Source organism: Panthera onca, chromosome A1 (genome assembly GCF_046562875.1).
Source record: "Panthera onca isolate mPanOnc1 chromosome A1, mPanOnc1 haplotype 2, whole genome shotgun sequence".
In the NCBI taxonomy this organism is placed as follows: Eukaryota; Metazoa; Chordata; class Mammalia; order Carnivora; family Felidae; genus Panthera; species Panthera onca.
The window spans coordinates 75,145,549-75,157,827 of NC_138339.1; the positions used below are offsets into that span (position 1 = coordinate 75,145,549).

A 12,279-nucleotide genomic window follows, 5' to 3' on the forward strand; every position below is an offset into this window, starting at 1 on the left:
AAGGCTACTATCAGTAACACACTGTCTTGGGAGTTGAATAAGATATATAAGATATAGAGCTTAAAAACCTATCAAAAAAGACCAATGCATACACCGCTAAATGTGATACAGAACAAAATGGGTAAAGAGTGTTTAGGGAAAAAAGAAAAGCAAAGTCCACAGAAGAGAAAGCAATTTCAGGGCTGGGGGTGGACATGAAAATTGCCAGTACTACCTTATAACCTGTTGAGATCTGCTTTCAACCAATCTGTTACCCGTAGAGCCCAATGGATATTGAAATATTTCTCTTTCTCTTAAATGCTTTTATTCAACTCAGCTTTTTTTTCTCTATACCATACTCAACACAGCCACTTCTAGTTTTAGTTAGCACTCAAAGCATTTTTTTAATGCCCATGGTGCAGAGGGTAAAGGGCATGCAGTAAATAAATCAGCTGTGCAAAAGCTCTCTTAATACATCAAAGAATCTTTACAGAAAGCTATGAGAGGCCTCAAAGCCTCCATAAAATAATCCATTTACATTCACTGTATACTTAAGTGACAGCCTCTAAATTTATGAGTGAGCTTCTTGATGAGAAGTCATATAACCTGTGAGTGCTAATTTCTTAGATGACCATGGTTTGGTCAGAACAGTGCAAATGAGAGTTAGAGTAAGGAAACTAACTTCTGCCAAATACATCCCATTATGGATTCCTAGATACCAGCCTAGACCATTCAAGAATCACTGCCCCCTCAAGGGAAGGTTTTTTGACAAATGTTTATGTTATGATTTGTTGAAGATGAGGGACTATATCTATGATTTTTGTTTAAGTTCCAAATTTTAGCTATATTTTTCAACTAATTATTGCCAAATATGTTTTATTTTTAAATACCCAACCTGTATAATAAACTGTTGGGTTTTGTTTTTTTTTTTTCTTTTTTTTTTTTTTTTTTTTTGTCAATAGACAAGCCAATATCCACCCACCCCCCGCCTTTTCCTTACCAAAAACATTACTACTGCAAGCTAACTTGTACAAACATGAAGTACGAGTGTCTGCAAGTGAAAATAGTGTTAAGTTACCTTCTTACTGCAGGGGTGGTCTATCCAAGCTTCCACTTTAACTATTTTTTTTTTTTTAATTTTTTTTTTTTCAACGTTTTTTATTCATTTTTGGGACAGAGAGAGACAGAGCATGAACAGGGGAGGGGCAGAGAGAGAGGGAGACACAGAATCGGAAACAGGCTCCAGGCTCCGAGCCATCAGCCCAGAACCCGACGCGGGGCTCGAACTCACGGACAGCGAGATCGTGACCTGGCTGAAGTCGGACGCTTAACCGACTGCGCCACCCAGGCGCCCCCCACTTTAACTATTTAATTGCTTTCCCTAGTGTTTGACAAGGGAAGTTTTGCATCTCTTCCCAGTAAGAAGAGTTCTGACCACTAAGAAGGTGGAAGTACACACGAAAGCTTTAGCATATACTGCTTGGCCAAATATCTCCAGAATCTCTTACAAATAAAGGAGGACTTGAACCATCTTTCCACATCAATGTTGGCCAAACTGCCATCATTTGCTTCCTGCTATCCTGACTTGTGTCTTATCTTTGTAACACCTAAACTCTTACACACTTAATATTTTAGTTTACATGGAAGCTTCATTATTGCAGCACCTGGGTGGCTCAGATGGTTAGGCGTACGACTCTTGATTTCAGCTCAGGTCCTGATTGATCTCAGGGTTGGTGAGTTCAAGTCCTGCATCAGGCTCCATGCTGACAGTGTGGAGCCTGCTTGAGATTCTCTGTCTCCCTTTCTCTCTGCCTCTCCCCTGCTCGCTCTCTCTCTCTCTCTCAAAATAAATAAATAAACATTTAAAAAATAAAAAAAATTAGGGGTTCCTGGGTGGCTGTCGGTTGAGTATCCGACTTCAGCTCAGGCCGTGATCTCACAGTTGGTGGGTTCAAGGTGAATGCTGGGCTCTGTCCTGGCAACTCAAAGCCTGGAGCCTGCTTCAGATTCTGTGTTCCCTCTGTCTCTCTGCCCCTCCTCCACTCACACTCTGCCTCTCTCTGTCTCTCAAAAATAAATAAAAATGTTAAAAAAATTGTTTTAATAAAAAATGAAAAATAAATGGAATTATTATTTTTACTTAAATAAATTAAAAATAAACTATTATTATAAATGAAAAATCAGTATCATGTGTCATTTTTAAAAATGCCATAAATTCTAACTAGCTAAAGTTGTTTGCCAAGACCTGCTTTCCAACTATTAAATAGGGAGATTAGCAAGTGTTAGTGGGCTATTAAGGACACATTAGTACCATATTGTGGACTTTTTTCTCCTTATTCTAATTCAAAAAAAAAAAAAAAATTGCAAAGAAAGTGACTTTCTTTCTATGTGGCTCAGTGTTTTCTAATGCTATGCCTATGCACCTTCTAAAATCATCTCAAGTACCTCCAGAATGTAGCCAAGCAGCATTCTGGGAAACTCTGCTGTAAATTATCTAGAATTTCATAAGCCCAAACCTTATCTAACTGATCCAGGAGTCAGTATCACTGTTGTCATCTACAATCTTATCTGAGCTCTCCCTACCACTCCCTATCCACACTAAGTCTGTATTGTGTTTTCTCAGAGAAAGCCTAGTCCAGTTGTCTGGAAACTCTGCTTCCCACTGGCTCCACTATAGGCTGGCAGCTATCAGTACCTAGCAACTTTCTGGCTAGGTGCCCATGTCAAAAAGATAACAGTGGGTCCCATATCTACTCGTATCTCCTGTGGATTACTTTTTCACTTCACTGTGCTACTTTCAGATGTTTACTCGTTTCTCACAAATAATGAGATAACTGAAAGGCCTGTCTTCCTTGAATTTCTGCTGTCTTGAACTTTAACTATCATCCTTCATTCTCCATATTAGTAATTACATATGCCAATAGGAAATAAGGCTCCGTTTCTCAACTCTGAAATAAATACATTACTCATACTCATCTTCACAAATTCTAATTTGGACAGGATATTTTTCTTATCCACAGTATTCTTAAACTATAAATTTATAAGGTGGTATACTTTCTACTAGAAAATAGCCAAGCAATGCAAGCTATTTCTTTTTGAAATTACAGGAATCACTGTGTCACCTGATAAATGGTAGCAAATGAAGATGTTCTGTACTATGTTTATTATAATTCCCTTTCCAATTATGCTAGTGTTTAAAAAATCAAATTTCACATTGTCAAACACCAGAAATACTCAGCATTGATATAAAATGAGTCAGTGTCCAGGGTTAGTTGTAGTATGTGAACTTGTCATTTTTCACACAACCAAACTTCTGCCAGGGTATTTCTTAAACATTACATGTGATCAAATGGCTTTTTACCCATTTTATGGGCTTTTAAAGGCTCACCACGAATTTACTTACAGCTATTATTTCTAATAAAGTTGGGCGCTGACCGGATGACCCATCACATCATCCAGAATACAAAACAAAGGACACATACTGGTCAGCTGCTGGCTGGCAAGTCCCTGAGTGAACAGGTCAAAAGCCCTCAGCAAGTACACAGGAAAAGATTAATGGGAATAGAAAGAAATCGTCAACTAATACCACAGTACAATTAGCTGTTCTATGGAGATCTTAAACACAAAATTCAGCCACATTGGCACAGAACTCTTTACTGGGATGTTAAGTACTTTCAGACAATTATTCCTTCTCTAATTAATAAATGGTGCCCGCCTTTGACACAGTCAATGATTTGAATTGAAAACAAAATACGCAATATTTTGAGATGACCCAAATATCAGTAATTCATTAAAATGGCCTCAAACTGAGACTTTTTTACAGGGGGAAATTGTAAGAAAGAGGACACTAGATGACAGATATGGTATTCCTGTGGCGAACTACGGCAGCAGCTCATTGTATTTACCCAGGTATCTCTTTAAGGTCTTATTTGTGAAAGGTTGTGATAAAACCGAATAGAACTTTAAATTCATTTGGCTTTTGAGATTATCACTCTATTTAACCTTGAAAGCTTTTTGCATTTTGTCATGCCTTTGTTTGCTTTCAGGAATTTATCTTCATTTTAACTTTAATCCATTTTATATCTCCTGCCTCATCTTCGATCCACAAGTTTCAACCTTTCTTTTTTTTTTTTTTTTTTTTTTAAAACTGCAGTGTCTACAGTGTAGATGGGGGTAGAGAAGGCTTCTGTCTCCTTTTTATAAAGACATATAATATGGTAAATCTTCAAAAATTATACATCCATGCATCTGTGTGTATGTGTGTGTGTGATTAACCAATGATCATATTATCTGATAGATTGAAAACCTGGTAACTGAGTAATACTCGTTCCATCTTAAGCAGCAGCTTCACCTGATTCTGCCAGTTACACTATTCTCAAGGTGACAGTATTTTGTCTCAAGATGCCCAAGCATTTCAACATTATTTCTTACAAAAGCGAAAGCAAATACTTACCAACTTTGCTACAAGTACCACGAAACCAGATATGCAATGGTTGTCTTAGACCTCTGTATAGAATTATAGTGGTTTACACCAGCTTTGCACAACCAGGGGCATTTTTGATGTTAGGTATTGCAAACACAAAACCTAGGATCTATGAGCTTTCTAAGCTCCCCACTCAACACTGTTTAACATAGGCTCCAAAAATTAATGTTCACATAATGTCTACAAAAATGTATGCCAATTGCTACTTAGCTCATATGCAAATACAAAAAAAAAAAATAAAACTCAAGAGCAAAAGAAATAATTTATTCTTTGAAAATAAAATTATCTTAAGATTTTACATCAAAAAAAAAAAATCAATGTAATGTGATGCATTCAAATAGGTGCATGAGAATTAGAAATGTGACTTGGTAAGGAGTAGAGTCTGCCAAAATAAGCATGCCTAGGACATATGCTGTGATTGCTATAGATCTTCATTCACATGTCAGCAAAGCAGTAATTAATGACTGTGAAACACTGAGAATTTTGTAAAGCAATGAAAAATCTGTATTAGAACTATTTGTATTCTGGGAATTACTTTCTCACAGACATTAAATCAGATAAATTGGGATTTCCCTGAAATCTTACCCGTTGAAGAGTAAATCCCAGGAGACCTGGGTCTTCTTATTATAATTGGTCTTATTTTTATCTCTTTTCTGAAGACAATACGAGTAGAACAGCTATACTCTAAAATAATTAAATATGGCCTATACTGTCCCAAAGTTATTGTGAATATCAATACATCTATGATAGTTTTTTCATTTTTTGCCAACAGCTTAAACATGCCAAAGACATACTATAGCACAGATGCTCAGGAAATGTTCCCATTCGTGTGGTAATTGTTTCATATTTATTTTCTTTGACCGCTAAGAATGTCTAGCAATGACCTCCACACAGTTCTTACTTGAGAAAAATCAGAGTAGAGAATTCTCAGTAGAATGTCACAGGCTTTTAAGGATCAGACTTATAAACTACCTTATATCAAACCACCACATCCTATTACCGTTCCACACCTTGTTGAAGGCCCAATATAAACTTGGACTTGAAATCAAGCACCCCAGTGTTACAAGCTAGCCTATTTTTTCACAATAACAATTCCATGGAGAGAAACTGCTCTTACTTTCTAACAGGTTTGAGACTCTGAAATGTGACTGCTTCTCTTCAGTAATTTTCCATCAAATGTGTAAGATACATCCTGACAGTGAAACACCATTTCTCATTTACCTTTTCAACAAGATTGAAAATATTCTTTCTGTATATGGGGATATTCATTTTACTTAAGTAAAACAAGGGTGTATCTCTGTGGCTTCGTTTCTTTTCCCAAGGATTTCTTCATAAAAAAACGTTGATTTCTTAGCTCATAGACCCTGATGGGAAATTTTCTTTTTAATGTGCTATCTGTATCTCAAAACGATATGCTGACTTTCCATGTTAGGACATATTGTGAGTTATACTAAACCAGCCACATTTAGTAGCCAGCTTTCTTGGTGACCACTGATCTAGTCGTTGAGAATACAAATTGTAATTCAAAGCCATGACCTGAGGATATGGATTAACAAGTCTATATGTATGAGGCCCTCAGGAGACCAAACATTTTTAATTAAAGTAAAACATTTCCAGTAGTAGATATGGGAATGAATAATTTTGAAAGTTTAAGTCATACAGTGATGAATTATGTCACAAAGTTTCAAAACTGTAGCTACCACCGGCCCCACCTTAGTTATTCTGCTGCATTGTGAATGGGAAGCCCAACCCACCTATAAAGAATCAAAAGCAGTATTAGGAATGAAACTCATTCTGAACTACAAGTCCTTGTATAGGAAACACCTTGTATAGTCAAACACCAGTGGTTCTATTTTCCCCAAATGCTATTATCTTGCTCCAGTACAACAGTAGGTTGGATGATAAATAATAAGAAAGCCATTTGATCTTTAATGCTTCCACATAATAAGCTTTAGTTAACTTTAAATGATACTAGTGTCCTGAAAGCTTCCCAAATGTCCTCAAAAGGGGAAAAAAAAAAAAAAAAGTTTATCAAAGTTTACAGATGTAAAAGAAAAACATAGATTTTATTATATCAAGAATAAATGTCACTACTTAGAACCAGGTAAAAAGAAGCCCCACCCAAATGAGTGAAAGATCCTCATTATTCTGTTTATTTACAAACAAATGTTTATACTTTCAAACTGCCAGGTGGGAGTAACAGGGTAGGTTTGGGCTTAAGAGCCCTGAGAGCCCCTCTCCCACTTGTATGAGTTAAACTCCCTAGACCTGAATCCTTGTCCATAAAATGGAACAAGTTTAAAGAAGACAACAGTTACAAAGAATTTTGGATAGTGCATCCTGAAATATTGTGAGTGCTCACAAACATTCACTAACTCTATATTTCACAATAATCATACAATAATAATAAAACATTTCCAATATCTATTTGGCAATTCTGCTTCAATAACACAAACCATAATTTTATATAATATAAAATCATTTTGCTTTTTGGGTGTGAATTCTATATGATTAAACATTTCTAGAGGTCTAGAAAATTGCTTGTCGTTTAAGTACATTAAACAATTTTTCTCCCATGGTAACTTATTTATGCTTTCATCTGGTTAGCAGAAACAATGAAGAAAACAAAGAAATGAAAGTCTTCGTTTTTATAAAAATTTCCAAATTCAGCATGGCAGATTGAAAGAGGATAGACTTCAGAATCAAAAATAATAGCTGCATGTAAATCTAAGTTTTGCACTCTAAACATGTTGAAGTCATTTAAGAGGTTTGAACTTCAGTTTCCTCATCTGTCAAACTGGAGTGATACCACTTTGCAAAATGAAAAGAACTAAATAAAAATTGTGTGTGTGAGAAATTATGCGCATATATATATATTTATTTACATAAATCTGGCAACGTGTCTCAAATATAGTAACTCAAGCTTATTTTTTACAATTAAGAATTTATGATCAACGATGACTGGATTAACAAATACTTCTATTTTACATTTAAATTCTTGGTTAGTCCCCATGCCCTCAATTTCATCTGAATAAGCCATAATACTTAGATATGGACTTTTATAACTTAAGGCTTCTCATCTATAACAGTATGCTCAGAATCTGCATGGGCTGAAATGGTATCTCTGTTCCTCACCTGACTGCAAAACAGTGCAGAGGAAAAACCTATAAACATAACTACTACTACTACTAGGATTCCTAATTTTCAGTGCAACTCCTAAAAAGCTCCGAATTAGTCGTGGTCTTTATTTCCTCCTTGTGATATTATGCAGATTAGAGCTTTAGAAGATTTTCTAAGCAATAGCCTTACTTGCCATTTTCTTTCGCCTAGCAAATAAAAAGAGTATAAATATAAAAACAATATGAATTACTTATTTGGCTTTTTACAAATGAGAAATTGTCTTTATTTTCAGAGTTAAAGGTCACGTTTTGGAGGATTGTCAGTAAGACTGTCAAGTAATAAGACTTAATGGGGACCTTTGTTAAAGATACATCCTTAACATCTGTACGTCACTATTATTAATAAATGCCCAACAAGCTTCTTCACAGGTATAGCCTGTTCCTTCTATCCAACCATTCATTCTATGCTACAGTTTGGTTCCCTGTGCTGAACTTCAGAGACCCTGCTCTTCATACGCCGCAGTCTCTGTCATTCAGTTCTTAAATGTCTTCTCATCAGAGAGGCTATCCCTGACCAGTTCACCTAAATTACCACTGACTCTGATCCACATCACTTTTTATCTCATCAATTTGTTTCGTTTTCTTTTAGCAATTATCATTATCTTGCTCACGTACTTCCTCATTTGTTTAAAAACTTGTTCAGCTTAGAATCCTGGGCTGGCTTGTTCACCACTGCACTGCTAATATGTAAAACACTACCCGGTCTATAACAAATACTAATTGTTAACTGAAAGGATGAATCTGATCTCAATTTCATACAGTGAAAAGGCTCAGCACTTTCAAAAGCATACTGCCTCCTGGACATTCTCTTCATCAAGGTATGTTCTCACCTTTCTTTACAAACTGTATTTGCCTCACTGGGTGTTGTATGGAAACCAATTTGACAGTAAATTTCATATATTAAAAAAAAAAAAAACAAAAAAACAAAAAAACAAAAAAAAAAAACAAAACTGTATTTGCCTCAAAAGAACACATGTCTAATGTAGCACTATCTTCAGCCCAATCCATCTCAGGCCATAAGTGAAAGAAAAGGAAGCCACTTATCTAGAAAGATAACAACAAAAATGGGTCCCTGTTAGGATTGAGAACATACAAAGCCTCATAAATTGAAAGCCTGAATGAACAATGCCAGACAGTAAATCTATGGTTTAGCAAAGCTGACAGAAATTTCTTCATTCAGGAAAAAAAAAAAAAAAAAATCCCTGCATGACAAGCTTTTATTAGATGGTAAAAGCAGACAACATCATCATGTAGTGCCCAATGATCAAGTGTGATGCATAGCTGTACCATACATATCCCTCTTGAATTAATTACTATAAGAAAAATTGGGAAAAAAAATGTTGACACTGAAGCAGTTTACACTTCAGGAATTTCTTTCTCTAGATTGAAAAAATAAATGTTTATTTATTATATATCAAAATAATCATAACATCTCCCAACAGTTCTGTAGCTATTTCCAACTTGTCCACCTGTCACAGCCTTTTTATGCACCTAGAATACTGTTTGTGAACATTTCCCGGGAGCACAGAAACCTGGGCAAGGCCATGTGATACTATCATCTAGAATTCATCCCCAACTTTCCTCCCATTTCCAATCATCTTGTTCTTCCAGTTTTCTAACCCTCAACTGGTTTCTGAAACTTGCCTTTGTTTGCAATCTGCACTTTCCATGGATTCCATTTTATTTTCCTCTATTTAGTATGTATGGTTCTTTCCCACAGAAGATAGATTTTCCTGGCTTCTAACACATTAGAAGAGAGAGAGATTATCCTTCTTCCACATGTATCAAAAGAATATTGTAAATCTTAAGTGGGCTTTGGGTATCCAGTATGTTACACTGTATTCTTATTTTTTTGGCCATTGATAGCCTCTTTAGGGTAACTGTAATAATTCTCAGTTAACCTGAGGATTTCCTTTTGTGATAATATTCTGCTTTGTTTTATCTCCCCTCCCACATTGCCAGCTCTTTGAAGACAAGGACTGTGTTTTACTCAGCTTGGAGGTCTTTGCAACACTTAATACATAGCACTTCTAAGAGCTGTCAAATTAACTAAACTGAATTAAATTCTGGACAAATGGGACTTTTGTGTAAAAATTTTAATGTCAAGTTTAATTTCTAGGATTCCTATTCCACAGATATGTTTTGTTTAGATTAGCCTTATAATTCATTGGATAATTGTCGCCTCAGTTGGGAGAACAAAACTTGAACATAAATATATGCAACACAACATAGAAAATGTTTCATACAAGTTGATCCTGGTATATGTTAGAATGAGGAAGATTAGAAAAGGAGTCGGGGCCTAATCCCAGACCTACCTTCCCTAATTAGAATTTTGGACATACATCCCTGATAAAGAAGCACTGACAGAAGAGACAGGCAATTATAAATAAAGGAGTTTGGGAAATGAAGATACCTTATAGAGACACTGTGAAAATCAAATGAGCTCCATTTTGAGGAAGGGCATTATAGATTGGAGTGCTATAAAACGTTGTAAGATGTTAATGACCATTCTCATCAGCCTCGTCACCTCCAGTAGGGATTTTTTGGTAGCTGCCTGGGGAGAAAGTTATTTTGAGTTCAGCCTTCAGGGATGCATGCATCTGAGACAAACCATATTTTTTAAACATTCCATGAATCTTCACTTCTTCATTCTGATCTATTTTCAACTGTTTACCAATTTTTTCCAACTCAGTCCAACTTTTAAAAATCACCACTGTTGACCTGATTTATAAAATCCTCCTCTTCAAATCTCACTTCAATTTTAAATCCATTCAATGGCTTCTTACTTGGTAAATTATTCTTATTAATTTTTTAAAAATTCATAAAAGCGGGCATATTGATTTATTAGACCATCCAAATTGCAGACTAAATATGGTGTTGGCATGATTCAAGCCCTCAGGGTACACAGTATCTCTCACAACTTGATCTGGAAAATGAAAATGTTTTATATTCAAAATACTTTGATTACTGCCTGTTTTGCTATAACATAAAACTTCACCAGATTCTACTTGGCCTTATGCCATAATTCTTAATTAATACTTGTAGGTTCCATAACATGGTTCAAAAACAATGGTAAATCATCACGCTACAGACAGTGATTTCTGAATTAATTTCTAAGCACCAGCAGCAATTCTGCTATTACAAGCTGCATTTAGATCATAAATTATTCTGTAGGCCCTGTTGCCTGTGCCAAATAAATGTGAAGTTACCACACGTGCGAAGATGGCAATTTGGTAAAATAATATTTAGAGCACAAAGAACAAAATTATTACCTCCTCTTGGTCAGAACCCTCTTGTAGGTGAAAATAATGATGAAAAAATAGCCAGAGAGTCCCTGAAACACATTTGTTGAAAACCTGCTTCATCTTCAGCAGACACCTGAGAAGAAACTAGTTAACAGCTTGACAGGTTCAACAGGGACGAGCATCTTTCCTTGGCACTATTTTAAATTGCTACATAGGAGGGTGAATCAGTGAAACTGGGGTCGGGTCAGGGCGGGGGAAGGCATAACTGCTTGTAAGAAAAAAGGAGGAGAGCAACAGAGAATGCTAAAAGAAAATGTTACACTTCCAAGGTATATATTAAAAGTAAACCTTAATTGAATTCATGTACTTAAGGAAATTACTTTGATAACAAAATGACTTCTAGGAAATAAAGATATGTGCCTAGAAATCAAAATAAAGCATGATTTTTAAAAAATAATGTTAAGCCTCAGGATTCTGTTCAAGAATTCATTTAATCCACAACAATTAAGATATTGCAAGAGTTTTAATAGGGTCATAGGAAACATGAAAATATTTTCTGGATGTCAGATTGACATAAAGCAGCCATACCTAGAATAGATATGGTAACAGCAACTCTGTGGTACAGGGGTTGGCAAATACTTTGTAAAGGGCCAGACAGTAAGTGTTTTAGTCTTTGAAGGTCATACGTCTGTCACAGTCAACTCTGCCATTATAGTGCAAAAGCATTCATAGACATTATGTCAACAACTGGGCATGGCTGTGTTCCAATAAAATGTATTTACAGGGGCACCTGGGAAGCTCAGTCGGTTAAGTGTCCTACTCTTGGTTTCAGCTCAGGTCATGATCTCACGGTTCATGAGTTTCAGTCCCACATCCGACTCTGCAGTGACAATGTAGAGCCTACTTGGGATTCTCTCTCTCTCCCTCTCTCTCTGTCTCTCTGTCTCTGTCTCTCTCTCAAAATAAAGAAACTTTAAAAAAATATAAAAAAATTTACAAAAGCAAGTAGCCTGTTAGAATGTTCAGTATCCAAAATACTGACAACACCAAATGCTGGTTATGATGTAGACAGCAACAAGAACACTCATTCATTGCTGGTAGCAATGCAAAATGGGATATCCAGTTTGGAAGACAGTTTAGCAGGTTCTTACAAAACCAACCATACTCTTACCATACAAATCCAGCAATCATGATCGTTGGTATTTACTCAGAGGAGCTGAAAACTTACATCTACGCAAACACCTACACACAGATGTGTATAGCAGCTTTATTCATAACTGCCAAAACATGAAAGCAATAGGATGTCTGTCAGTAGTGAATGGGTAAATAAAGTGTGGTACATCTAGATGATGGAATATTATTCAGTGCTAAAAAGAAATGAACCATCAAGCCA

The 12,279-nt window shown here is 35.9% G+C and overlaps 1 long non-coding RNA gene across 3 annotated transcripts in view; it reads right to left on the reverse strand.

Moving 5' to 3' along the window:
• LOC132681112 (uncharacterized) overlaps positions 1 to 12,279 on the reverse strand; it is a 106,008-nt gene that overhangs the window by 61,229 nt on the left and 32,500 nt on the right. Inside the window, exons 1-2 of one of the 3 annotated variants that reach the window (XR_013555867.1) lie at positions 10,914 to 11,002; positions 10,055 to 10,195 (exon numbers count right to left, since the gene is read on the reverse strand). The exons of 1 other annotated variant lie outside the window; for it this stretch is intronic. This is a non-coding gene — a long non-coding RNA (uncharacterized LOC132681112). Of the gene's footprint in view, positions 1 to 10,054; positions 10,196 to 10,913; positions 11,003 to 12,279 lie in introns of those variants that run through there. One more of the 3 variants, XR_013555870.1, reaches the window with a different exon arrangement.